The 26,348-nt window shown below is 39.0% G+C and overlaps 1 long non-coding RNA gene and 1 pseudogene across 4 annotated transcripts in view; one reads left to right on the top strand and one right to left on the bottom strand.

Moving 5' to 3' along the window:
- The window catches only part of LOC111517816 (uncharacterized), a 141,098-nt gene that overhangs the window by 5,400 nt on the left and 109,350 nt on the right, over positions 1–26,348 (bottom strand). For all 4 annotated transcript variants that reach the window (XR_012464546.1, XR_012464549.1, XR_012464550.1 and 1 more), the window contains one exon: positions 3,015–3,210. This is a non-coding gene — a long non-coding RNA (uncharacterized lncRNA). The remainder of the gene's footprint in view (positions 1–3,014; positions 3,211–26,348) is intronic.
- LOC141482202 (U4 spliceosomal RNA) lies at positions 22,329–22,453 on the top strand (annotated as a pseudogene).

Here is a 26,348-nt window from a genome sequence, read left to right as displayed (position 1 = left end):
TAGCTTAGTGCAAAAATAACAACTTGTCGAAACATTTGTTCCAGTATCGATACATCCGGTTCCGGATTATCATTTCCGAATAGTTACAAACTTGTTGTTATATGTTACCACAGCTGTCTCAAACTGACAGCTTCATCTTCCTCTTTCATTTTTCCTCTGAGTCGATTCAGTAGATCTAGTAAAGTTATTGATCTACAGTTATCCATCAACAGTGCATGGATGAACGGAGGAGTGCTCAAAAAATATGATCGCGGTGCTTCGAAACACGTCTATGACATCGTGACAGGTGATGAATCGTGGATTTACGCGTATGAGCCCGAAAGTAAACACCAGTCGACTATATGGGTGTTTCAAGATGAACCAAATCCAACAAAAGTTGTTCGCGCACGAACCACTTCCAAGCAAATGGTCGCCCGTTTTTTCGGAAAAACTGGACATGTCGCAACCGTACCACTAGAACAACGCAAAACAATCAATTCTGAGTGGTACACAACCATTTGTTTGCCTGTTGTCTTCCAAGAAATCAGGAAAACCAACCGCCGAAGACGGATCACTCATCACCACGACAATGCGAGCTCTCACACATCTGCTCAAACAACTGCATTTTTGATCACCCAAAACATCGATTTGGTGAGTCATCCGCCGTATAGTCCCGACTTGGCACCGAATGACTTCTTTTCATTCCCGCACGTAAAAAACAAACTGTGAGCTCAACGTTTTTCGACACCAGAAGAAGCGTTTGCTGCATTCAGAATGCATGTTTTGGAGATACCTCAACCGGAGTGGCAAAAGTGCTTCGACAGTTGGTTCAAAAGCATGCAAAAGTGTATAGATCTTCATGGGGAATATTTTCAAAAACAATAAAGTCATTTTCGATGATTAATATTTGTTTTTGTTCTCTAATCCCGAAATATAAAAGGCAACCCTGGAGCATAGACTGTCTCGGATTCCCCTGCACACTCTCACAGACACCGGCGATGTTTTCGGCATGATCTTGCGTTTCGTCAACGTACAGATGTTGACTGATCGTTTACTAAACCAGTGGACCCGAATTCATCCGTCACATTGCGAATAGTCATCTCGATAGGATGATTATGGCGACAGTAAAATGAGCGAAGCGCGCGGTACGTTGCCCGAACAGAACTTCTATTTTAATAAAATAATTTTATTATTTGCACATGTTGCTGAATGCGTTATCTGTTCATGGTGCTGAACCGACTGAATAAATGACAACGTTATCGTTTGTCGAAAGTCCCACTCAGAAGACCCGTTAAAAAGAAAAATGTTACAGATAGTCACCTTCAAACCAATAAATTGATGAGAAAATTGAAGGATACAGCTACGAAATTATAACATCTAGGTGTAATTACTCTTGAATTATACGCGTGTCTCGGGGCCTACTGATACATCATTCACAAAATTTCAGTCTTTGTCACTGTTCTAATCTAATTGAATGAACGGATTCAAATATTAGAGTGGAAAAGAATACTCGACGTATTCGTGATGCATTCAGCCTCGTCAAGTAGGTTGACAAATACGAGTTTAGTCATTTATGTACTCTGTTCATATTTTCGAACATTATACTGTCAAACGAATGTTCTTGCTGAAATTTCTTGTTATTCAGGTACCAAAATGTATTAGATTTCAGAATTGCTATTTTGTCCTTGAATCGATCATCAGAAATTCTCGAGCGCGTCAGATTAAGGTAGGGTGAGTTAATTACCTGCTAAAAAGTGTATATTTCCGTAATCTGACAATTTAAGAGTGACGTAAAGAAAGGGGAGGGTAGCAAAGTTGTAAAAAAATAACGTCATTTAGACATTCTCGGCCGTAACTTATTTTTTTTTATTTTGAAGGAAATAATTCAAGGATAACGGAAAATATATAATCTGACGTTTTTCGCAAGCCGAAATAACAAAAATTCGTCGATAAAGTTTAATGCGTGCAGGTGTGTGATAAATATATTTCCCTCTCCCAGTTTCTATTCCTCTATTCTCTATTCACTTTTTCTCTATCTATTACTCTCTCACTCCGTCCCCACTCTGAATTCTGTTGCCATGACGCCATCACATCTGATCACAGAGACTCGTTCGTGATGAAGATGATGATTAATTAATCAATTAATTGATGGATGTAGCCGTTACTACGTGGTAGGAAATCATAATGAAAAAAGAAATTAAACTTTCTATGTTTTTTATCACTTTTATTTGTAATTAACGTTACTGCAGTTTCGTCCTATAAGGCATTTTCAAACTTATACAATATATTATATTCTATAACATAGAAAGTTTCATTTCTCTTTTCTTCATTCATTAATCAATTGATTATAAAAAATTAAATTTTTTGAGCATTTTTTAAAAATTATTTTCTTGTAAATACAATTATTTTACTTAAAAAACATACACTTATTTATTTGCATGCTATTTCCTGAGCTTTTCAATAAATTAAGTTCAATGAATTTAAAAAAATTAAAAAAAAATATTGTTTTTGTCATATTAAGCGAATCCCTCTAGATAATCGTCAGATTATGAGACAGCACGTCTAAAACATAAAGATGAACCATATATTTCTTAATCTGACGCGCTTAAGTATTTCAAAATGGCGCGATTTTTTTTGCACATTATAATAATGGCCGCGAGAACGAAATCGTGAGATTATTGAATGGGAGTTTTTTTTGTTGCACTTAACACCCCCTTAGAAAATCTGACGCGCTCGATTACATTTTTTCTTTTCACTTTTAACCCTTAAGTACAACCACCCACATCATGCAAACGATCAGATTAACATACCAACATTATTAAAAATACATAGGACATTGATGCTATCAATATCTGACGCGCTCGAGTATGTCCATGCAACAGTATTTCTTTACATATTTAAACATCTATAGCGGCTTATACTCGTATCGAATTTTGGAACTTCAAGAAAAAATTTAAATGAATCTGTTGAAAAATCTGTTAAAATCGTACAACTCTCAAAAGTCGAAACTTACGCGAGCTAAGACGAGGTCTTACCTTTCAACGTGTGATTCCTGACCTTCTCTAGACCATTCCTCAAAACATTCAGTATTCACAACCATTGAACCACTTTCCAGCTTGATTTTTTCAGTTTTCAGCTGAATAGATTCTCTTGAAACCATTTCAAACGTGCCATGTTCCGAAGAAAAGGAGCCACAGCAACCAGCAACAGTGTAGCCGATGTGAATTCCTTCTGCAAGGAATGAAAAACACCTATTCAAATAAATCGATGACATCGAACAAATGACACGACAATCAACAATCTTCGAATTCCCCCGGGAAATGTAAATCTGCATATTTTCCTCGTAAAAACTCAACGATTACGATCAATAATATGAGATTTACGAAAGTTCCAGTCGACTTCAATTAAACCATTCGTTTGTATTTATGTCTTTCGTTTTATGGATTCTTCGATAGTCACGAGTGGGAGTCTGGATAGATTTATTGCCGTTTACTGTTGTTTTCAGTTTCTTAATAATTATTACTGTTATTACAACGACAAAATGTCCGATACGGGTTTTGCATGTTTACCCCCAGGGGGCCAATGCCGTTTTCTCATGGGTTAAGATGGATAATTTCCTTCTTACATACCCTCTAGGTGTTCGAGACATGATTTTTCTAGTAACCATAGCCTTTTAATTTCTTAAATCTTTATTATTATATGTGAGGATAATGGCCGATAATTGTTGAAAAGCTTTACGTATTCACGTGCCGCTTTATTGGGACATTTTCCCTAAACAGTTTACAAAAATGTATTCATAATGAACACGAGTGTTCTGGAACTAACCAATAGTAAAGAAAAAGTAACAAACAAACAAACGGATCAAAAATCATTAATGAAAACATTGGCTGGAGAGAAAACAAAACTACAAAGAAACAAGAAAAGAGTCAGAAGAATATGCAGACAGGAAAAAAAAAGAAATAGAATATTTCCTCTTCTGAAAAAGTGGAAACAGCAGGGAAAGACGGAGATGAAGCTGGAAATCTAATAGAAAATGCAGAAAAAGTGAAAGGAACGAGACAAAGGTACACTTTTGAGTACTCGATGGCGAGAATAAATTTGTGAAAATTGGACATAGAGCTAAAGGCAACGTCATACCGATAGCAGAAATAAAACTTGATTATTTGAAAAATGAAAAATTAGAGCCCAAGTGAAAATAGGAGCAAAGCAAAAATAATTTAAAGTGAGATATTCTTTATAAAAATGACTTGTTAGAGAAACTGTTGACATATAAATAAATTCAGGCTGTAATAGGCCCCTTAATGATGAAGGCCAACGTAAGAATAACCAGAATCGCCGATCCAACCCCAAAACGTTGTTTTATTGAGTTTGTGACCTAACAAAGGAGAGATAATGAAATTCAAAATCTGCCCACTATTTTACTCACTATATTTCAACTCCAACATGTGTTGGCCTCCTGTCTCCATACAGTGAATTAAGTCACCACTTGAAAAAATCCAACGGTTTCAAATCTAGTGATCTCATGGGCTACTACGCTGATTCTCTTCGGTCGAACCACGTTTTATATACTCACAAATACCTACAGTGTAGTGTGAGCCAATATGTTCGAAAATGTCTGTTAATGAGTGTCTTCTAATAATTGCAAGTACATTTCTCCTGTAAGATTTTCTGGTAGAAAAAAATGACCAGCAATTCGGTCAATACAAATTTCAGGATCTCGATTTGGCACAGTTCCTGTGTCTCTGTATTTGGCTGCGAGTTGAATAACTTACTTCAGGTTAAGATGCTTATCCGAATTTTGGTCGCCAAACAGTTGTGCTGTAGTATTAGCGCACCTACCATTTGAATGCATCTACTGCCAGTTTAATTATCGATACTCTTTCTGCAGTTGATGAAACCATTTTGAGCAAATGATAAACCAAAAAATTCACTGTATGTAGACAAATGGAAATCTAAATACTTGAGTGAGAATCCAGTACTTGAAGAAATTACAGAGGCGGCAATGTTGAAGCATATTACCCACTGTAACGGGCGCCAGTCAAATATTAATTAAAGTTCCATCTGTGTAATATTCAGTTAGTGAAAGAACTAAATGAAGACGGAATTGAAGGTTGAATGAAAGATGGAAAATGATAATTTTCTATTTAATGTGTGTTTTTAGTACAAGTGTACTTTTTTGAATGGTGTAGTCAAAGGACCGATAACGATTCTAGGATGGTTCCATAGCACATAAACAAAACCACCAAACGTTGAACCTGTGCTAGTATTTTTAGAAATTATCTTTAGGGTCCCCTTTTTCTTCCTGGAAATTCAACAGATATGTACCCAGTTCTTAATAATAACACAGAGAATGATCCCGCATACACTGTACAAGAATTATTGCCTCAACAAGTGTTTCTCCATGTTACTAACAAGTGTTATCATTCAAAAGATAGATTTCGAGAAAACATGGGTTTTTTGGCAGTTATGCTCTGTGTAACATGTTCATTGGTCCAACTTGTATATTACTCAGAAGAAAAAACAATGAATTATTGCAAATAAGTAGAACTCCATGGTTTTATTCAGCCTAGTTGAACGGGAGTCGGTTGTTTAGCGTCGTTTTAGTCGATCAACCGCTATGTGAACGATATTGGTTCGATTTCCACTACTAATCGTCTGACCCGTACTATGAATCGTACGTTGGAAGGTAAGATCTTGTTAATCCTTACTTTCTTAGAGGCAGCTGACTAGCATTAAAACCCCTTTTCCACATTCGATATCTTTTTAGCCTACTTTCTTTAGTATAAAAAACCTCCAGAGTAGACGCTTGCTGGCTTATACCTCGATCGGGCACATAACCTATCGACATCACCTTCTTCGTTTGTCAATGGAGTTACGTACTTCCGCAATCCACTAACAGACACACACTCTCCTCGGATTTTTTCAACTCGATTCAATGCCCATAAATCTCTCTCGCGAATCTCAAATGGCGTCCGACGTTGCTGTCCGTAATCGTAAAATTGCCCGCTAGAATCGCGGAATAGCACGCTCGTAGGGTCACAAATGGCATGGGACCTCGACGGCCCCTATATAAGGAAAGTGTGCTTCCAAACCGACCACTCCTAGGCATTCATAATTAATCTCTAGGAAACGAATCCGAAATAAAGATGTATGTACAGCTAGCTGTACAGAATGTCATGCGTGCAAAAATCAGTCGGGTTGATTGCGTTTGTTCTGGAGGCGAACGTTTGCCGGGTTTTTCTTCTTCTTTTCGTCGTGTCACGGCCTCGGCAACCTGGGTCGCCGGCCAAGTATCCTGGGTTTCAAGTATTCACACTACGACCTGATTCGGGGTGACTGTCTTTGTTCTGGCGTACGCTTCCTAGGTTTTTTCTTCCTTTCTAATACTTTCGGTCTCGACTTCCAAGGTCCCCGGCCAAGTATTCTGGGTCTCAAGTTAGAGAGCAGTTCACTGTTATGTGCAGATTGGCACGCCCGTAGGGTTATAAATGGCAGGAACCTCAACGACCGCTGTATAAGGAAAGTTTGCTTCAAAAGAGACCACTCCTAAACATTCATAATTGATCTCTAGGATACGATTCCGAGGTGAAGATAAATGTATAGCTAGCTGTTTAGGATGTCGTGCGTGCAAAAATCAGTCGGGGTGATTACGTTTGTTCATGGGGTTTTCTTCTTCTTTTCGTCGTGTCATGGCCTCGGCTCCAGGGTTTCCGGCCAAGTATTCTGGGTTTCGAGGCAAACGTTTCACGGGTTTTTCTTCTTCTTTTCGTCGTATGGCGGCCTCGGTTACCAGGGTCACCGGCCATGTATTCTGGGCTTCAAGTATTCACGCTACGACCGTTAGAAGGCACTTCACTGTTCTGTTATTGAATTGAATGAGCAGTATCCTATAATTTGTGTCTTTATACAGAAATAATCTTCCAAATGATCTTTAATGAAAATTGTGCTCAATCGTTGAAAAAATGGTGTATGCAACATTTACTTTTGGCTTCGCCTCGAGCAAACTTCTTGTTATACACAAATAACAATTAGATTAGATTCTTTGTTTTTTAATCCATTTTCTCATATGGAAATATCTGTTTTCACGTCGTATATCGGACAGAATTCTGACTTTTTCAATTCAAATGAAAACGTTAATAATATGCCTGAATCAAGCCCTTGTCTTTTCACAAGAGATCGTGCGTTGCTCTTTGATTACATCCTGGAAAACTTCACCAAACAAGCGCGGCCATTGAAACTTTCGAAATTACACTCAATCCGCACCATCCAATTTCATTTTTATGTTCCATAAATTTTATATTCGTGTTCCAGGCAATGGTAGCACATGTTCTGAAGCTTTTAATTACTTTATGATGCGATTGCGCTTCACACTCTCTCAAATTAATGCATACTCTATTAAAACTGATTTATTATCATCTAGTTTCAGTGAACCGGCACTCACAGCGAGCATATACGAATTATTTTCGGGCTTTTTATGCAAAAAGAATAGAGACGAAAGGGTTTTTATTGGACGCGAACTATTTTTGAAAAGGTTTAAATCGAGTTTTGTTATTGAATACAGTTTTAATGCGATTATTTCGGGGCCTTTATACAGGAAAATCGTGTCGCTGGAAAATCGGCTGGGATTATTATCGAAGAGTCGCCAGATGGAATTTATGGAATATCCATGAAATAAAGTTGTGTGAATATAACGTTGATGGAAAATAATTTCGAGAAACGTAAAAGCCCGGAAGCTCAGCTTGATACACAATTTCCATCTTGCCCATTATCATATTCGTGAATACGCAAATCTAATTTCTGTTTCCGTTTCCTACAAATCATAACAAAAAAAATCACTGCATACGGACACGAGAAAATGCTCGTTTGATAACACGACCTTGGATATACTTTTATCTAGAATCAGTCGCCACAGTTGGAAATATCTCAAGTGAGTGGTATCCATTGATATTTATCGTATCTGTTCCATTGGATGAATAAATTATGATTTGGCAATGTTTTATCGAGATTGTTCCGAGTTATCTGCAGATTACGCTGGTAAACACTTGTGGTTATCGTCTTTTTTTCTCTCTAGTCGTGTTGACCAATTTTTTGAAGTGGCACGAGGTGGCAAATAGATGTTATGCAACTGTTATGGATTTGAATTTTCTTTCTGATATTGAGTTTTGGGAATTCTACACTCTAAAATTAGTTTATATTGTTTTATCCATGGTTATGAAACGACGCAAGAAATCTGCTTTGTAGCAGATTTCTTGCATCGTTGCGCTAAACACTCAAAACTTTGTAAATTGTAGCCTATATGTTATTCTGATGTATACACTGTATTTATCTAAAGTTTCATCTAAATCGGTTCATTTGAAGGTGATTGACAATGTTTCATGATGAATTTCACTAGTTCTGACTTCCATTACAAGGAAAAACATCGTCTTTTGTGAAGAATTCCAGGCGTTTTGTCGAACTACCAGGGTCAATTGAGGTCACACAGGAAGATCAACTAATTAGTTTCGACGTGGAAAGCCTTTACACAAACGTTCCGGTCGAAGAAGCACTCCAAATCATACAGAGAAAGCTATCCGAAGACGGGAACCTGAAAGAGAGAACGAATCTACCTATAGAAGTAATTATGGAATTACTAGGAGTCTGTGTACGAAACTGAAGGACGAATTCTTTACTCAAGATGAGGGACTGCCAATGGGATCGTCACTTTCACCAGTCATAGCCAACATATATATGGAGTGGTTTGAAACTCTGGCCATTGAAGAAGCCCACAAGAAACCTCAAGTCTGGTTGAGATATGTTGACGACACCTTCATAATATGGAACCATGGGAACACTGAACTAGACGCCTTCCTGAAACACATCAACAGCGTGAGACCTTCCATCACTTTCACAATGGAGAAGGAAATCCACAACGAATTGCCATTTTTAGACGTTTTGCTGAAGAGGACCGACACTAAGTGGGAAACATCTGTATATCGAAAACCCACTCATACGGGACAGTATCAGAACCACGAATCCAACCACCATCAATCAACTGAAAGAGGAATCATCAAGACTCTATTAGTGCTTTCGGGCTCTGTAACACGAAGGAAGGTCTCGAGAAGGAACTAGACATCATCAAAAATGATCCTCAACGGAATGGCTACTCCAAAGCGATGGTAGAAAAGACCTTGGCTAAAAGACAGCGGGAGCCTCGCAAGGAAGAGAAGCTGTCACAACCAGTGCTTGCACTTCCCTACATCAGAGGATCATCGGAGAGGATAAGAAGAATTGGTTCCAAGTACAACATCAGAACCTGCTTCAGATCCGGTAACACTATCCGTATCAGCCTCACGAAAACCAGGCCACCAAACGCGGACTGCGGTTCCAAGAATTGCATTTACCGGATACCCTGTGAGTGCGGAAAATCCTATATTGGTGAAACTAAGAGGAAATTGGCCCACACACAGCGAGGGGAAACCAGCAAATCAGGAATAGCAGACCATGTTTGCACCCATCAACACAACATCGAGTGGTCCCAAGCTGAAATCTTGCACAGAAAGGAACATTGGTTTTGGAGAAAATTCAAGGAAGCCGCATACATGTTGTCCAACAACGTATTCAGCCAGGCCAGCGTAGAAATACGCAACATATGGAAATCCATCATCAAGCGAAAAATGGCCAACTCCCGCCAAACGGTCATCTCCCACGGAACCAGTGAAGCGGAAAATGGAAAGCGGGGATAAGTGAAAGTACTCGAACGACCTATAAATAGTCATCTCTCGGAGGAATCAGTCCAGTCATCACCCGAAGACGATTGTAGATACTAACAATCGAAACGTCGTTAACTAACGTGACTTGGAATCTCTTCACTTTTTATTTTTATTTTCTTTTTTCATTTCTTTATTTTTATTTATTTTTGTTCAATTGTTCTATTTTACTTGTATTTTATTTCACTATTATTTCATTTCAGGTTTATTTTGCTTTATATAATTGTTATTTTCAGCTATTCATTTTCAATTCTTCTTTTTTAGTTGTTTCAGGGATTTCAAATCATTTTATATAGTAGACAATGGAAGTCCGAACTAGAGAAATAAATCCGTTCAGTCGTTAAGGCGTGAAAGAGCCACAAACATACATTTATCTATCCTTACAGTCTTTCACATTTATATTAGTATGGATGGATAGATGGTTGGATAAATAGATTAGTATAGATGAATTATTCATTTAGGTCGCCAGCTGATATTTAATATACTATGAAGCTAGATGGCGTAGCAGATTCAGAGATGAATTTAGAGGGAATACGAACTCCATTATTGGCAACTGAACACTCCGATTGATACATGCATCCTTGCTAATCAGAGAAAATTGAACGTCACTCTCATCCATCAATTCGGATACAACACCAAACCGAATTACAATCTTGTGGCACCAGTCGACTCAATTGATTCCGTACAATTATTTTCTCATTCGTCACCACGCATATGCGTCCTCCGAGAGCACGAATAACTCTATTATTACAATTTATTGCTTTATGATAGGTTCGGTTCGACTATTGTTCCCTGTGCATGTAAGATTATGTTGACAACCCTCTCCTGTTACAGATGAACACATTGCAATCGCCCTCACACCAATATGTCACCGTATAGCATTAGTTTGGGGTGGGTACGTGACTGCAGGTCCGGTCTGAGGTGAAAAAGAACGTACCTTTTCACATCATGAAAAAAAATTTGTTCTCAGCAACTTCACTTAACGCCCTAGGAGTTAAGTAATATGCATCGATATAGAAAATTGTAAATATCTCGAAAAATATCACCTCCACGTTATTGAGGAAGTGTAACTTCCTCAATTACGATTACATTTCGTGTTGAAATTTGTTTTGTATTGTAACGAAATTGCTGAAAGCACTACGACAAGTTATCGTTCAGGTAAAAAACAAATAAACTAGAAAATCTGTTTCAGCACCCAGTTAACTTATCAACCGAATTATTTCTAGTTTGCGAATATAGCGACAAATTTATTTGATGGCGAGAGAGAGACAGGGAAAAGTGGCCCTTGACAGAACTTCAACAGAAACTCATTGCATTTAGAGTGGCGTCGAAATTAACTCACCTAATGGACGCGTCCCTTCATGTGGTTACTCGTACGGTAAAATGAATTTCTAATTTCATATGAAACCGTAGAGGAGGTATAGTGTTTCCGTTGTATAAACAGTCGACGCCCAGAAATGGGACATGTTGATTCGGTGAAGAGCTCGAGATGAAAATTTCGGTGTCAGAAGTGGGATCGATAAATACCTGAGTAGCAATCACTTTATTCTGTTTTGAGAATATTTGCCCTTGTGGATTTTATATACCTTACACCCTAAAAAAGTGCAATTTGTTGGCCTTAATCCTTAATCTAATGATTTGCAGGAAAAATGAAAAACAGGTCAACAATTATACACTAGGCCACATTTGGAAATATTCGTCCAATGGTAAAAACGAGCTTCCATTACTGCCTTCACATGGTTGAGGATCTCGGGAGTTGTTTCTCTGCAATGCCTCATGATACTCTCAAATTTTCTAATGTTGATTCTATCTCATACACTTTAAGACTTCAAATGACCCCATAGAAATAAATCTACAGGAGTGAGATCCGAAGACCTTTGGGGGGCATTCTGTAGGAACTCTTCTGCCAATCTAGCGACCAGGAAAATGATCATCCAAAAATTGTCGCAGTTGAGCTGCATAATGAGGAGGTGCACCATCCTGATGAAAAACCATTTCGTTTTCGAATAAATTCATATCCTCCTCAATGGCCCTATTGATGCACGGTATTATTCGATTCTCCAACATTTCCAAATATTAATCACTCGTCAAATTATCATCGATTAAGAAAGGTTCTATGATGTGGTCGCCTAAAATTCCTGCCCAAACATTCGGTGTTTGGGGTTGTTGGGAATGAACTTGACGGTATAAATGAGGATTCATGTCACTCCAATATCGACAATTTTGCCGACTCGCCACTCCATTCAAACTAAACGTGCATTCATCTACTTGTATACAAGTAATTCTGATGCAAGTTGATCCGTTCAGTGAGACTTTCACAAAACTCGATATGTCTATCGAAATCATCTTCGTTCAATTCATGAACTAGTCTAATCTTATATGGATGAAATTTGTACTTATGAAAGAGCCTGAAAACTTTTGTATGACCGATTCCTGATTCTCGAGATAACTCAGTAAGAGATTGCGTGCCCTAAAACTGCAGTGCAGATAGCTTCATCGTTGACAACTCCTGAACGGTTATGCTTTTTATTGTAAACAGTTCCAGTTTACATAAATTTGTTCAATAATTCCGAAACGTATTTGTGTCTTACATTTCTTCCTCGATGATTATCATTGAACATGCTTTAGCACTATTTTTATTCTGGTAGTACAAACTCACTATTTCAATCGGTTCTCGAAGCGTATAAACCATTGCTTCTCAAAAATTCACAAGAACAATCGTAACTTCACCTAGTGAGTAATCGTTATTATAGAATGAGACAAATACAAAATGAAGAGAATATCAAATTCAAACTTAACTAGGCAAAATAAGACTTTTTTGAAATATACTTCACAAAAACACCTATGAAACCTAAGTAACAGATTGTAAGGGTGGCTCGTTTTCAACTCAAATAATTTTTAGATTCCAAACTATGACCTTCAGATCATAATGTATTCTACTTTGTTGAAATTTGTTCATCATGGAACATCTGATAATGCAAAACAATTGATCCATTAAAAAAATGGTGACATGTTTTAATGTCAGTTAGATCAAATGTGAATATGTCAAAATGTGCCCCTCTGTATACTAATGTTGAGATGTTTTTTATTTTTCCTGTGAATCAGTGTACCATGGCTCGTTTTAAATGAAATGCACTGCATTACTGTGTTACGTTATGTTATATTATGCAATGACACACCTTCAGCACATATTTTTCGAGATGGATTATGTATGATTAAACTCACAAATAATATTGGAAATGTGCATATGTTTAAAATTAACTAGGACGTAAGTACAATAGGCATTCGTAGTATTAATATATTTTCACTTCGGAACTTGCAATTTAAAATGTTGGCTTCTACAACGTTTTTCATTGATTTTCAATGACTAAGCGCGTGCTGTTGCACAGCCGCGGTGGATTCAAATTACGGAGCGATCCAATTAGTTTTAAAACTGTGTCGAATAATTCACAGCTACGGTGGCATCGCAAACTCCATCTACGCTCGATGGATAAAATATACTATTGGCCGAAAACTGTGTAGGGAATGAGAGAAGGCTTATTGTGTGGTACAGTAGACCGGCTTCGTTCTCATCCCTACTCCGTGCTCTTTACCGAGTGAGAAGTGACACCGGTAGATTCTGTATTTTGTATAAGAGTACTCCAATTACAAATTGATGGGTGGTTCGCCTTTCACAACAGAGCTTCATTATAGAGAAACGAAACAAATGACAACGACCACCGTGCGACCTCATCCTTTGCTCGCAGTTGGCCCGATTATTAATCAATGTCGCCGCGGTATCGCGATGCGGCAGCATCCACTCCAGAACAGATCATCCATCGCCATCGACGCCGACCGACGCCCTGAGTGCGTCGGGACGCGCGACCCAGCAGATAATGTTTCCGAGCGGACGCTTTCTCTCAATCACCACACCTCATTACCCTTTCATCACCCGATGCCGTACGGGGACGTTTCGAACCCCTTCGCGCCCCCCAGCCGGAAGATGGATGCTCTCCGGAGGAGTGACATTTTTAATCCGAAACAGCTGACGGACGGTCGGCCGGGGTTGCGGTTTCACTTGGCTTGGGAGCTTTGTTATATCGGAACAATTGTCGTGGTGGTGAGAGATACATGTGAAAGGAACTATATATACAGGGCTTCACGAAAATAAGAGATGTGCCAGTTCATGACCGCCAAAAGTAAATTATCTCATCCTCCTGGAACCCCCCGTCCACTGAGATGAACAATTCGTTTTTAATCCTTGTTAAACTAATCGTACAAATAGCGACTTATAAACCTATTGTACAACTCACTGCACATGTATACTATCGCCATCTAGTACCGAACGTGTGATTCTCACTAATAGCAGTCTGCTATTAGTGCAATGGCGTCATTTAATAGAGTAACGTATGAGGGTAAGTACCAATTTCTTAGTTCGTGTTGATTATTATTCAGAAATGTTTGCATAAAATACTGTATCAACACCACTTTCATATATTTTTTTATCGGAAACATTGCCAAAGTAAAGAAATTATTCTTGGGTTTAATCCAATCCAATATGTTGGACATTGGAACTCTAAGAAGATGCCTTTTTGTGAAACATCTGAAGTATTAATTTTTCATTTTCAGTAATTTAGACTTGCGTCAACGCATTTAGAAGAGCGCCCTGTGGACGAATACAAACGATGGTCGAAACGGGATAAAGAATTTATACGAGTTAAAAAGGCCCACGTAGTTGCCTAATACAACAAGTGCATGAGAGGCATTGATCTTGTCGACAGAATGATAGCATACTATCGTATCAGTGCCAGGTTATTTCTTTTGAGGCGATTGAAATACCAGCCAGTTATGTTTGTACCACGCTGGTATTTTTTCCCATTCCCCACTTAATCCTTAGGCTTAGTGATCTGGAGTACACTCCACATCCTGAGCCATCTTTGGTTTCTGAGCCGTCTGTATATATGCATATTGCAGTTGTAGCATCTGACTCAGTGTTCTGTTTTATTTGTATTTTGTAGGGTTCATTAAACACAAACCTGGGTTCAACACGAAAAAATAAAAAAATGCCAATCGAATGACGTAGCCTGTGAACATTCGCTTTGTTTCTTTGAATAGACCTCGTATGAATTTATGTCAATGCAATGGTTTAATGTTTTACCTCTTCCCTCTGTGCATTTCATATTCCCTTCTGGACACTGAAGAACATTTACTTGCCCTGTTTCTTGACAAACTCACCCCGACTGGCCTACTTTCTGTAATAGTCAAACTTCCGTCGTAAATGTCCGAAAATGATGACAAACGTTGCGTTTAGGCAGTGTAAACAAACCGCGGGTAGCCAACCACTTTATCGATTTTCTTCGGTCGCGAGGACTGATGTGGAACACTGAATCTGAGTTGCGAATTGATTAATTGTAATGTAGAAGAATATACAGGGATGCCTTGGGAGTGCCCGTCGAACATTCTTGAATATACACAGGGTGGCAAACGAAATAAGCCTCGTTTTCTTTACTTTTGGAGAAATCGCAAAAAAACGGAGTCTTTTTGTATGATGGCTCACCCTGGCAAGATGGTGGCACTACTAAAGCTGCAAAGGGTACTGAGGGGTACTATATGAGCTAAACCCTAACCTTCAAAAGACACGTGCACAAATTTCACAGCTGTTGGACTATTAGTTTGTGGGATAGAACATTTTGACTGAAGCAACCTTTGTCAGTTTGAAGAAAATGAATAAAAAACAATTCCGTGTGTTGATTAAGCATTACCTTTTGGCAAAAAAAAAATTGTGTTTAAGCCAAGGCTTGGCTTAAACACAACTTTCGAACTATTCAAGCTATTCGAACTTTGTACCAGGAAAATCAACCGTTGAGAAGTGGTATGCTGAGTTCAAACGTGTCACAAATCAACGAAATCTAAGACGAAATTACATCAATTGGACTTCGAAATGCATCGGAATCTACCGCAATCAAGAGATTGCTCGCTGGAAAGAAATTGAGAGCCGATGAAGAGGTGAGTGTGGAACATTTTCAGTTCTGAGTTAGAGTTAGAAAAGGAGAGTAATAAACAAACATACATACAGGTGAAACTAATAAAAGCGTGTTAAAAATGAGGTCCCCAAAAAAAACAGCCAGAAACATAACAACTGGGAATTGACCACAAAGAACTCATTTTCATTTGAGGGGCTATACAAAATGTTCCAACTCAGTTGTGAGGAGCGTCGACAGACAGAACTTTGGACTTGGTGTTTCACTAGATCAATTTCGTTGAACTGATTTTTCAGCAAAAAATCATGTCCTCGATGGATCGCTGATGATAAACGTGTTCATTAAAACCGGAGAACCGGAGTCGATCAATCCCGGGGATCCTGCGAAACGAAACCGAATCGCCTCCAACGCTAATGGCTCCCTTTCGCTACCAGCTGGTCCAACACGGTCCCCGGGCCTTAATTGCGTGTTTGCGATGATCACCGCGACAGGTTGTAATTAGAGCCGGGTGATTGATGGTGTGTCATATCTCCGAACTTATCGTTGCGTCGCCCACCTCGCTCGCTAGATACATTAGCATATGACCACGGAGAAGGCGTCGGGTGCGTCGGTGACGATACTTCGTGAAAGCTTGTTGGTCCAGTCATCTTAGTCAAAATAAAGTATATAAAGTATATATATATATATAAAGTATATATTGTGCACACCTAAAGTTATCGACACTCTCAAAGGCAAAAAAACCAATACAGAGAAATAATGCCGCTACGAACTAGTCCACGTGGACTGAAGAATTGGCAGTTCGTATTGGATAATTTTTACTAACCGAGTTTTGTGATTGGCTGAAGAGTCATAAAATTAAATTTGAAGTCATGTTACGGTGACAAATAGAATTTTGGGATGGTTATCGCCGTCGTGTTGTCAATGTTTAGTTCAGAACTGAATGCGATTTGAGTGTTGAAATTCGATATTGGTGCAGTTACAATTACTTTAAATGTTTGTTATCTGTTTGAAATGTGGCGCCCTTGAACAATTATTAATAGTAATAACGAGTGTGATAACAACGCAGACTCTTTCCTATGTAGTGATTCCAAAAACGATAGTGAACAATGCGAAAAAGAGATATCAGTGAATAAAATTCTGCTACGTTCAATGAACTACCACCGATTCAACAACCACAACTACCTTTCCCAAGTTACATCACGACTTGATACTAAGCTAGTATGGCATACTACAGAAATCTTTGAAAACGACTTTATTACAATATTGGGACAATTAAATAATATTTGTGTTTGGGAAAATATCGATTTCCAGAGAACATAATTATCGTGAATGATAAGAAACACTTAATTATTCCAAAAACGAAGATTATACATCTTTCAAAAAACTTAAGGTTATCAAGTCGGCTTATCAAATACTAACTTATGGTGTGTTGTGATCATATGAAGAACTAAAAGCCAATTCGAAAGAATAAACAATTTGCGGAGATGAAACGGGACCTTTGACTTTTGGCATAAATGAGTTTTGCAATTGGTGGAAGAATCGGTGTTCATATACGCAGAAGAGTTCGAAATAGAAATTTAATATCTGCCGCAAAGAGAAAATAAAGAAATGAACCGCTTGCCCAATCTCGATAAGCATTACGAAATGATATACAATATGTTTCAATTTGAGAAATGTGCATGTGTATTTCCATACACTGCGTCCAAAAAATAACGTATGCAATCATCATTTTCTTCTGAAACAGATCTAATTTAATTTCAATTTGCCAGCTGTCAAATTAATAACTGAATTTATTAGCGGTGATAAACTAGACATTCGCTGAAAGCACTTCTCCAAGCCAGAACGAAAATTCTGTTTCTCGACGCAAATTTCGCTAATCACATAACATATTTTCCAGAAAAAAAACGAAATCATAATCATAATACAGATGAACAAAAAGTGAAAAAAAATCATTTCTTTTCCTGGTAAAAGAAAGTCAGAGGAAGATTCATCAGAATATCCTTCCAGCAAAATTTGAAGATAACAAAAGACGTTCAGGACCGTGGTTGGACACTGTTGAACCACCAAGTCACTTCCCAAAGACAACAGAAGACGTTCAAGACGTTCAGGGCCGTGGTTGGACACTGTAGAACCACCAAGGCACTTCCCAAAGATAATAGAAGACCTTCAGGACCGTGGTTGGACACTGTTGAACCACCAAGTCACTTCCCAAAGACAACAGACGACCTTCAAGACCGTGGTTGGACACTGTTGAACCACCAAGGCACTTCCCAAAGACAACAAGACAACAGAAGACGTTCAAGACGTTCAAGGCCGTGGTTGGACACTGTTGAACCACCAAGGCACTTCCCAAAGATAACAGAAGACGTTCAGGACCGTGGTTGGACACTGTTGAACCACCAATGCATTTCCCAAAGACAACAGAAGACGTTCAGGGCCGTGGTTGAATACTGTTGAACCATCGAGACATTTCCCATTGATAACAGAAGACGTTCAGAACCGTGGTTGGACACTGTTGAACTACCGAGGCACTTCCCAAAGACAACAAAAGACATTCAGGACCGTGGTTGTACACTGTTGAACCACCAATGCATTTCCCAAAGACAACAGAAGACGTTCAGGGCCGTGGTTGAATACTGTTGAACCATCGAGACATTTCCCATTGATAACAGAAGACGTTCAGAACCGTGGTTGGACACTGTTGAACTACCGAGGCACTTCCCAAAGACAACAAAAGACATTCAGGACCGTGGTTGTACACTGTTGAACCACCAATGCATTTCCCAAAGACAACAGAAGACGTTCAGGGCCGTGGTTGAATACTGTTGAACCATCGAGACATTTCCCATTGATAACAGAAGACGTTCAGAACCGTGGTTGGACACTGTTGAACTACCGAGGCACTTCCCAAAGACAACAAAAGACATTCAGGACCGTGGTTGTACACTGTTGAACCACCAATGCATTTCCCAAAGACAACAGAAGACGTTCAGGGCCGTGGTTGAATACTGTTGAACCATCGAGACATTTCCCATTGATAACAGAAGACGTTCAGAACCGTGGTTGGACACTGTTGAACTACCGAGGCACTTCCCAAAGACAACAAAAGACATTCAGGACCGTGGTTGTACACTGTTGAACCACCAATGCATTTCCCAAAGACAACAGAAGACGTTCAGGGCCGTGGTTGAATACTGTTGAACCATCGAGACATTTCCCATTGATAACAGAAGACGTTCAGAACCGTGGTTGGACACTGTTGAACTACCGAGGCACTTCCCAAAGACAACAAAAGACATTCAGGACCGTGGTTGTACACTGTTGAACCACCAATGCATTTCCCAAAGACAACAGAAGACGTTCAGGGCCGTGGTTGAATACTGTTGAACCATCGAGACATTTCCCATTGATAACAGAAGACGTTCAGAACCGTGGTTGGACACTGTTGAACTACCGAGGCACTTCCCAAAGACAACAAAAGACATTCAGGACCGTGGTTGTACACTGTTGAACCACCAATGCATTTCCCAAAGACAACAGAAGACGTTCAGGGCCGTGGTTGAATACTGTTGAACCATCGAGACATTTCCCATTGATAACAGAAGACGTTCAGAACCGTGGTTGGACACTGTTGAACTACCGAGGCACTTCCCAAAGACAACAAAAGACATTCAGGACCGTGGTTGTACACTGTTGAACCACCAATGCATTTCCCAAAGACAACAGAAGACGTTCAGGACAGTGGCTGGACACTAGAACCACCAACGCACTTCCAAAAAACGAAAACCCAATCAAAAAATGATCATTGTTACGAGACGGACTGTGGCTGTTCATCGTTTTGAGGTTCAACTCAATACACCTCGAACTTCACTGTTCAAGAATTTTCTTTTGGAAAACGGCGTTTATAGGGAATAAACTTCCAGAGAAGGTTTTTCAAATATGAATCACTAATTTGCACAAACACCGCTTTAAGAGCGCTGTAAGGATTTTCCTATAGTGTTTGTGTTTTGTTGAAAAAACAAAATCATTATGCATAAATATGTTCATACCCACGAAACAATGATAAACACATCAAAATGTATCATCATAGAACTCATATAAAGTATAATAGACCTTTTTACTAAATAGTTTTTTGTTTCATTTCTTGAAATGTTGTAGCTTTTCTCTTCGATTTCATTTGACAATACGGACCAACTGAGAATCCATCATCTACCTTCAACTTATGCGCATCCCCCAATGAAACGCCCTGTATAAAGTAGAATCAAAAACGTCTTTCAATGAGGTCAACAAAGTTACAGGCGGTCACTCAATTTGCCAGTATAACTTGCATATCGCAGAATATCAACCGTGTTCATCGGAATAATATACGCTGCGAAACAGTTTGGAGCTGTCAAAGTTGAGACAACTTCGCAAATTACGTTACACACAAGTTTGACAATATCAAATGGATTGCTGATAGCACAGAAACCATGGGACGCCTGCAAGGGTGGGACGTGGCGATCGCAACTCGCGAGAGAGTCGAAAGTTTAACTAAACTCCAAACTCCGCTTTCGAAACAATTACATCGAATAATGCTGCTTTGACAGGAAATATTGGCTCCGATTGACGGCTTGAACGCTCATTGATAAGACTAATGATGTAGGGCGTTTCTTCACAACATGGTTGAAGGGAGTAATTTGGGTCCATTTTGAGAAATGAAGCCACGCCCTAAAAGTGTCAACTGAACTAGAAGGTGCTAAAGATTGGAGTGACTAATATCCAGACTATCGGGCCGACGAGGAAAGAAACAAGCCTAGGCTAAACGCATTATGTTAAACCTGTCACCAGGATTTGTGAGCTAGTTCATTTTGATGAAGAATTTCGTGGTCTAGACACAGTTCAACAGGCCAATAGGTGGCACAGAAGAATCACATTGGAAAACTGTTCAAACGTCATCGCATTTCGACCACAAGTCAACTGATCAACTGAGTGACACTATCAAATAGACCAAAGACAAAAGAGATCCTCTGCCATCTACCGGCGTTTACAAAGTTCCCTGTTCCTACGGTTCACTCAACGTCGGAACCACCTAACGCAGCAGCGACACCAGGATAAGAGAACATAAGCGTAGCTGCCGTGTTCTGCAACCAAAAAATCCGCAAATGCAGGATATGTCGAAGCAGAAATAAACCACGTGATAGAATACGATTAAACGACTGTCCCTCTGACTCAACCACTCAATAGGGAAGTTGATGAAATCTATAGGCATTCCACCCCTTTCAACAGAATAAAAAAAGGTATACGAGTCATTAGAAAGTGGTATCCAGTACTGAAGAAGGCCAAGAATAGACCCATCCACTTGCCTTCAGCAATACACCTATCAACAACGTTGGCCAATCAGAACGACCTAGCATATGTACGGACTAATCAAGAGTGAGCATTCTCAAAGATCACCCCGACCAGTATGAACATGAGTGGAAACTGAACTCCCCAGTCAGTCACCCTACCGATTCTACCGGGACCTGGATCTTGGCACATAGTACGTAGATGCACTGCTGAGGAACAAGGCCGAGAACATCTCCCAGCGTATTCAAACACACCCTAACCCAGCGCTGGGTGCTCTTCAGGACATATTGAAAAGGGATGACCCCAGAATCGGCGAGAGGGACAAACACATGAAGCCGACGAAACTGAATCAGAGACCGCCTCAGAGGGTGGTCGTCCAGTGGCTCCGATAAATATAGAAACCTTACAGATACACACATACACAATCCGGTTCGACATACACCACTCGTCTCGAGCTAGATACAGGGCACCACATACAGTAGAGTCAGTTTTTACAAATGATTTGATATCAGGGAGTATAAGCAGCTGAGGCCGACTTCCAACCACAAGAGGTCAGATTTTAATCTTGCTGAAGTGCCAAGCAGCAGGTTGAGGATCGCTCTGAAGTGAGTGGGTGTGGAGGGAAGAGATTTTAGCTTCTGCTCACAGTGACAGTGCGGGGAAGATTTTATCTCAGGGCACTGTACCCCGAAGGGGCATGGTGGCCCAGTCAGTTGTTGCTGGGGCTTCGTGATACTACCTTCACCCTCGCAGTCAACGTAATTACTACGGAATATGTCTGCCATTTGATACGTCATTTGGACGCCGCTTGACTGTCCGAAAATGTTTTTATTGACTTTTGTATGAGGATGCGATACCATAGATTTCCGCTTGGAATACAGTCGCATAAGTCCCAGGGCAGGTTGAAATCAGTGAACCAACAACTATTTGCTCTCAATATTTCTTTCTCCCGGAGGATCCAGTGCTCTCTACTCGGTATAAGGCAGTTCGTAGTTGAGAGTTGGAGGCATAATGTCAGAGGTCATTCCCAGAATGCTGTGACTTCCAGTGTCAACCAGCAGTCTATGGTACTCTGCATTTGATTGATTTGTGCAATCGACTAAGTGCACAAGTCTATACGTAGTACATCTAGCTTCTCTCTTCAGAAAAATGCGGGGAGGAGGTAGATTTAGAAGGATCGCCGTGGCCGCTGACGGTGTGGTACTAATGGCACCACAGATGGTCAGACAAGCCTGTCTCTGTAAGCCCGAGAACTTCGCCTGGCTACAAGGCAATTGCTCCATAAGTGATCTTTGGTCTGACAATCATCACATTAATCCTCTTTGCGCCAAGGGACATCGTAACCGGTGAGGTTCACCCAAGGTGCGATTATTGTTCGTTGAAAACTCTACGTAGTAATCAAGTTACAGGAAGTTGAATGTGTAATTGTTGGTAAAAGTAACACAGAGAAAGTTATCACGACTACAAGTAAGGAGCTTTCTTAGAAGAACCTGGACATGAAGCAACAAAATTGGTCTGGCAGACAATTGGATTTGAATTTCATTAGTAAACCCCAATGCAAGACAGTGTCAAAGACATTGGAAAGGTCAAGTGCCTCATCCCAAAACTTGCAGTGTTTTCTGTTTGCAATAATCCGAAGATGAAGGATATTGAAATGCTGATCTTTGGTTCCAGAAACCATTCTGAAGCATCAGGTCAATGGATTTCGACCCGCCATAGGTCTCAACAGTGATGCTAGGGCTGAGCAGCCAACAAAAAAAACGCTTCTTTTGAAAAACGGGATAAAGAGCCTATAAAACACTGATGCAGATCGACTAGAGCCAGATTCCGTTGTCTAAAAGCAACATCTAGAATTGTGAATTTAACAGCGAGGGGTGGAGAGGGGGAGTGTGTGTTGCTTTTCCTGTGAAGTAGGATTCAAATATCTCAGACAGTAAATTTGCTGTTGTTGTTAGTGAACTATTAATGAATATTTCGTTCGTAACTCAAAGTAGTTGCATATGAAATATTTATGATGTTCACAACTATCTCAAGAAACTATGTATGACTGAAAAATTGATTTTGCAATCCGGTAAATCGACCATAGATAACTTCATCCTGCTTTCAACTGAATTTTTCGCTCACCTTGTATACCCCTTCTGAATAATTCGATATATCGATGAGTTCATATCCGATGAGTTCATAAAAGCACATCGTGTTTTACAACGGATCATCAAATATTTGAACAGTCTCTCCGAAACCTCGAATATGGATTAAAAAATAAACAATAACAATATTGTTGAATCTCAGCCGTGGTCTGGAGATTTATCGATGTTTACGACATATATATTCCCCGATTATTTACATTCCGTGAATGTATCCCAGTCAGTATTAAAAGATAATTTTATACGGCTTTCGACTTATATGTATATCGAAATAACATGTGTAGGTAAATATCAGTGATTGCTCGAGTCTATGTACACACACCGTTTCCAATTCTGTACGTGTGTCTGTGTGTTTATGCAGATGGAGAGTAAATACTGCCAAAGGCGATAAACTCATCATAGTCTGGGTCACAAGATACTTTTTTGGAACTGTTGTCCAAGGGCACTGAAAATTATGATCCAGAGCTCATTCGACTCGGGAGTCCGTCGTCGTCTTGCTTAGAAGTCGTTGAAAAAAGTTTTGACACAGTTGGCTGAGCTGAGTGTTTCTTTTCCAGTTCTTGAAAATAAGTCACACTTTTGTCTTTTTTATCTGAATGCATTTTATTCGAATGATTTTGTAGCCTTGATAATAGGGGAGGCCAAGCGAGGATTTCGGGATTTACTAAAGCGCGGCAGATTAATATACAGGGGGATACCTTGTACCCAGTTAAGTACCTTCACCAAATATGAGACCCATATATAAGGCTGCCCGTGAAGGATAAAGGATCAGATTAGTAAAAAAAAAATTGATCATCAGAAACTCTCGAGCGCGTCAGATTAAGGTAGGGTGAGTTAATTGCCTGCTAAAAAGTGTATATTCCAGTAATCTGACAATTTGAGAGTGACGTAAAGAAAGGGGAGGGCAGCAAAGTTGTAAAAAAAATAACAAGGATAACGAAAAATATATAATATGACGATTTCCGCAATCGAAAACACTTTTTAGTGAAAATCATACACAATAACCTGTGTTAATTAGTTTTATCGGCCGGATCTATTCAATTATTTGTTTTTCTCCAAAACCGTTCAAATAATAGTTATTTCTCCTTTCAGGTGACGAACTAAATTTCAAACTGTCTTGGCCCCATCATATAAACATCTGACTATACCTTTTTTGGCACTAGCTTGATGATCAGATTGATATGGCTTTGTTTATTTCTCGAATTGTGAAAGTTTATATACCCGAAAGACAGAAGGAAACGATTTTGTGTGAAAAATACACAGGCAATGTATTTCAACAACGCACTACGTTCATCTCAACGCAAAAATTGCAGCGCAATGAACGTCTTTCCAGCGAGCAGCGAGCGAGAACAGGCAAAGGTCCCTGGGGGCCAGGTCTGGAGAATACGGTGGTATTTGCATTTTATAAACTCAGGGATATTCTTCCAGAAAAAATGTTGAAAGTAGCCTATAAATCCTTAGTAGAATCTGTGATGTCCTATGGAATAATAGTATGGGGAGCTGCGTACACTAATCAGATAAATTGTTTGAAAGTCACACAGAAATGGATTTTGAAAGTAATACTGAGGAAAAGGCGCAGATTTTCCAGCGAACAGCTCTTCATAGAAAGTAAAACGCTCGATTTAAAACATCTGTATATTTTTCATAGTGCGAAATTCATGTACAAAAATAGAACGCAACACCAAGAGATTTTCCACAATCACAGTACAAGACAAAAAGATCTGAAACATTTAAATATTCCCCGTCCTAATTCCACCCTTTATAAGAAATCGATAGGCCCTAAAATTTACAGTTACATCCCAGAGTCCGTCAAAAATATTCATAGTTATAAACAGTTCTGTAAAAAGCTGATGTCCTTCATTCTCATGAACTCTAGATCCCATGAAGTACTCATACAATGAATGCCAATTTATAATTCTCTCAGTTCCTCAATTTCTCATAATATTAGTTTAGTCTCTTAGCTCCTGATATTTTCTTTATTATTATATTATTTAGGCTTATAATATATTACATATCAAATGTTCAAACGCTAATCAATTAGTACTATTTAAGCACAAGACGATCTCATTATAAAATCAGGTGCTCTCAATTTATAAAAAAAAACTGTGATGAAATGAAATTGTATTATTATTATTATTATATTATATATGTGAATAGGTGTGATCCACAAAAAATCCTTGCGGGTTGCGGTGGAGGGGCGAATAGACCCACTCACTCTGGACTTAACCTAACCTAACTCAAAATCATATAGACTCAATACTAGCAGCGCCATCTATGTGTTAGATCATCAACCTCTCAGCCCGTCTAATAAAACAATCGCAAAAGTTAGTAGCGACAGTAACAGAATATGAAGGTGTATTTCATCAGTTCGGACTTCCATTGTGTTAAATAATATAAATTGATTTTATATCCCTGAAAGAATCTGTTAAAAATTAAAAAAATTAACCAAAACAATAACAATTTTATTAAATAAAAAACTAAAATTACAAAGAAATAACATACAAACAACCAAAAAAATAAAAAAATGATATTTTTAATTTTCAGCTTATAATATTTCAATTTTTAATTTTTTTGTTTTTTATTTTTTATTTATATTTTATATATTTTTTTATTTTTTTATATTTTTTTATTTTTTTATTTTTTTTTTGTTGTTGCTTGTATGTTATTTTTTTTTAATTTTTTTTTCAGGGAATTCAAATCATTTTATATTATATCAGACAATGGAAGTTCGAACTGATGAAATACACCACGAAACATTGTCAACCACCTTCAAACAAACATCAAGGTGTATTTGAAGATACGAGTATCAACTTGTGTTTTGTTATTGAATAAACTTGTAGACTCCGATAAGGTTTGCCACGTGTTAATAAAAATCCACACACGGGGATATAACAAGAGGATCTACTTAATTCGCCTAGACTACGTCATCACCCTTTCGCTGTAGTTTTTCCTTTCGACTCGGCCACGCCTGGAAAACAAATTCCCCGAATTGATATGTTAGGTCACGTAAACGCACCCGGAGGATTCCCGTAGGAAAGTGTTCTCCGTGTTTGATATTCGCGAACGGTTGATCCTCGCACAAACAATTGCCGGTCCGGAATCCGGACTGCGTGCCGTTTAGGAAAATCGCCGGATTTTCCCGGCATTACCGGTGTGTTAAACGGTCCAAAACACCACTCGCTTTCATTTGAGGT

This window comes from Leptinotarsa decemlineata, unplaced genomic scaffold, assembly GCF_025532065.1.
Source record: "Leptinotarsa decemlineata unplaced genomic scaffold, Ldec_3_MD MMD2_P_RNA_scaffold_12, whole genome shotgun sequence".
NCBI lineage: Eukaryota > Metazoa > Arthropoda > Insecta > Coleoptera > Chrysomelidae > Leptinotarsa > Leptinotarsa decemlineata.
Note: the sequence above shows the minus strand (reverse complement) of the source record. Positions and strands in the feature narration are given on the sequence as shown.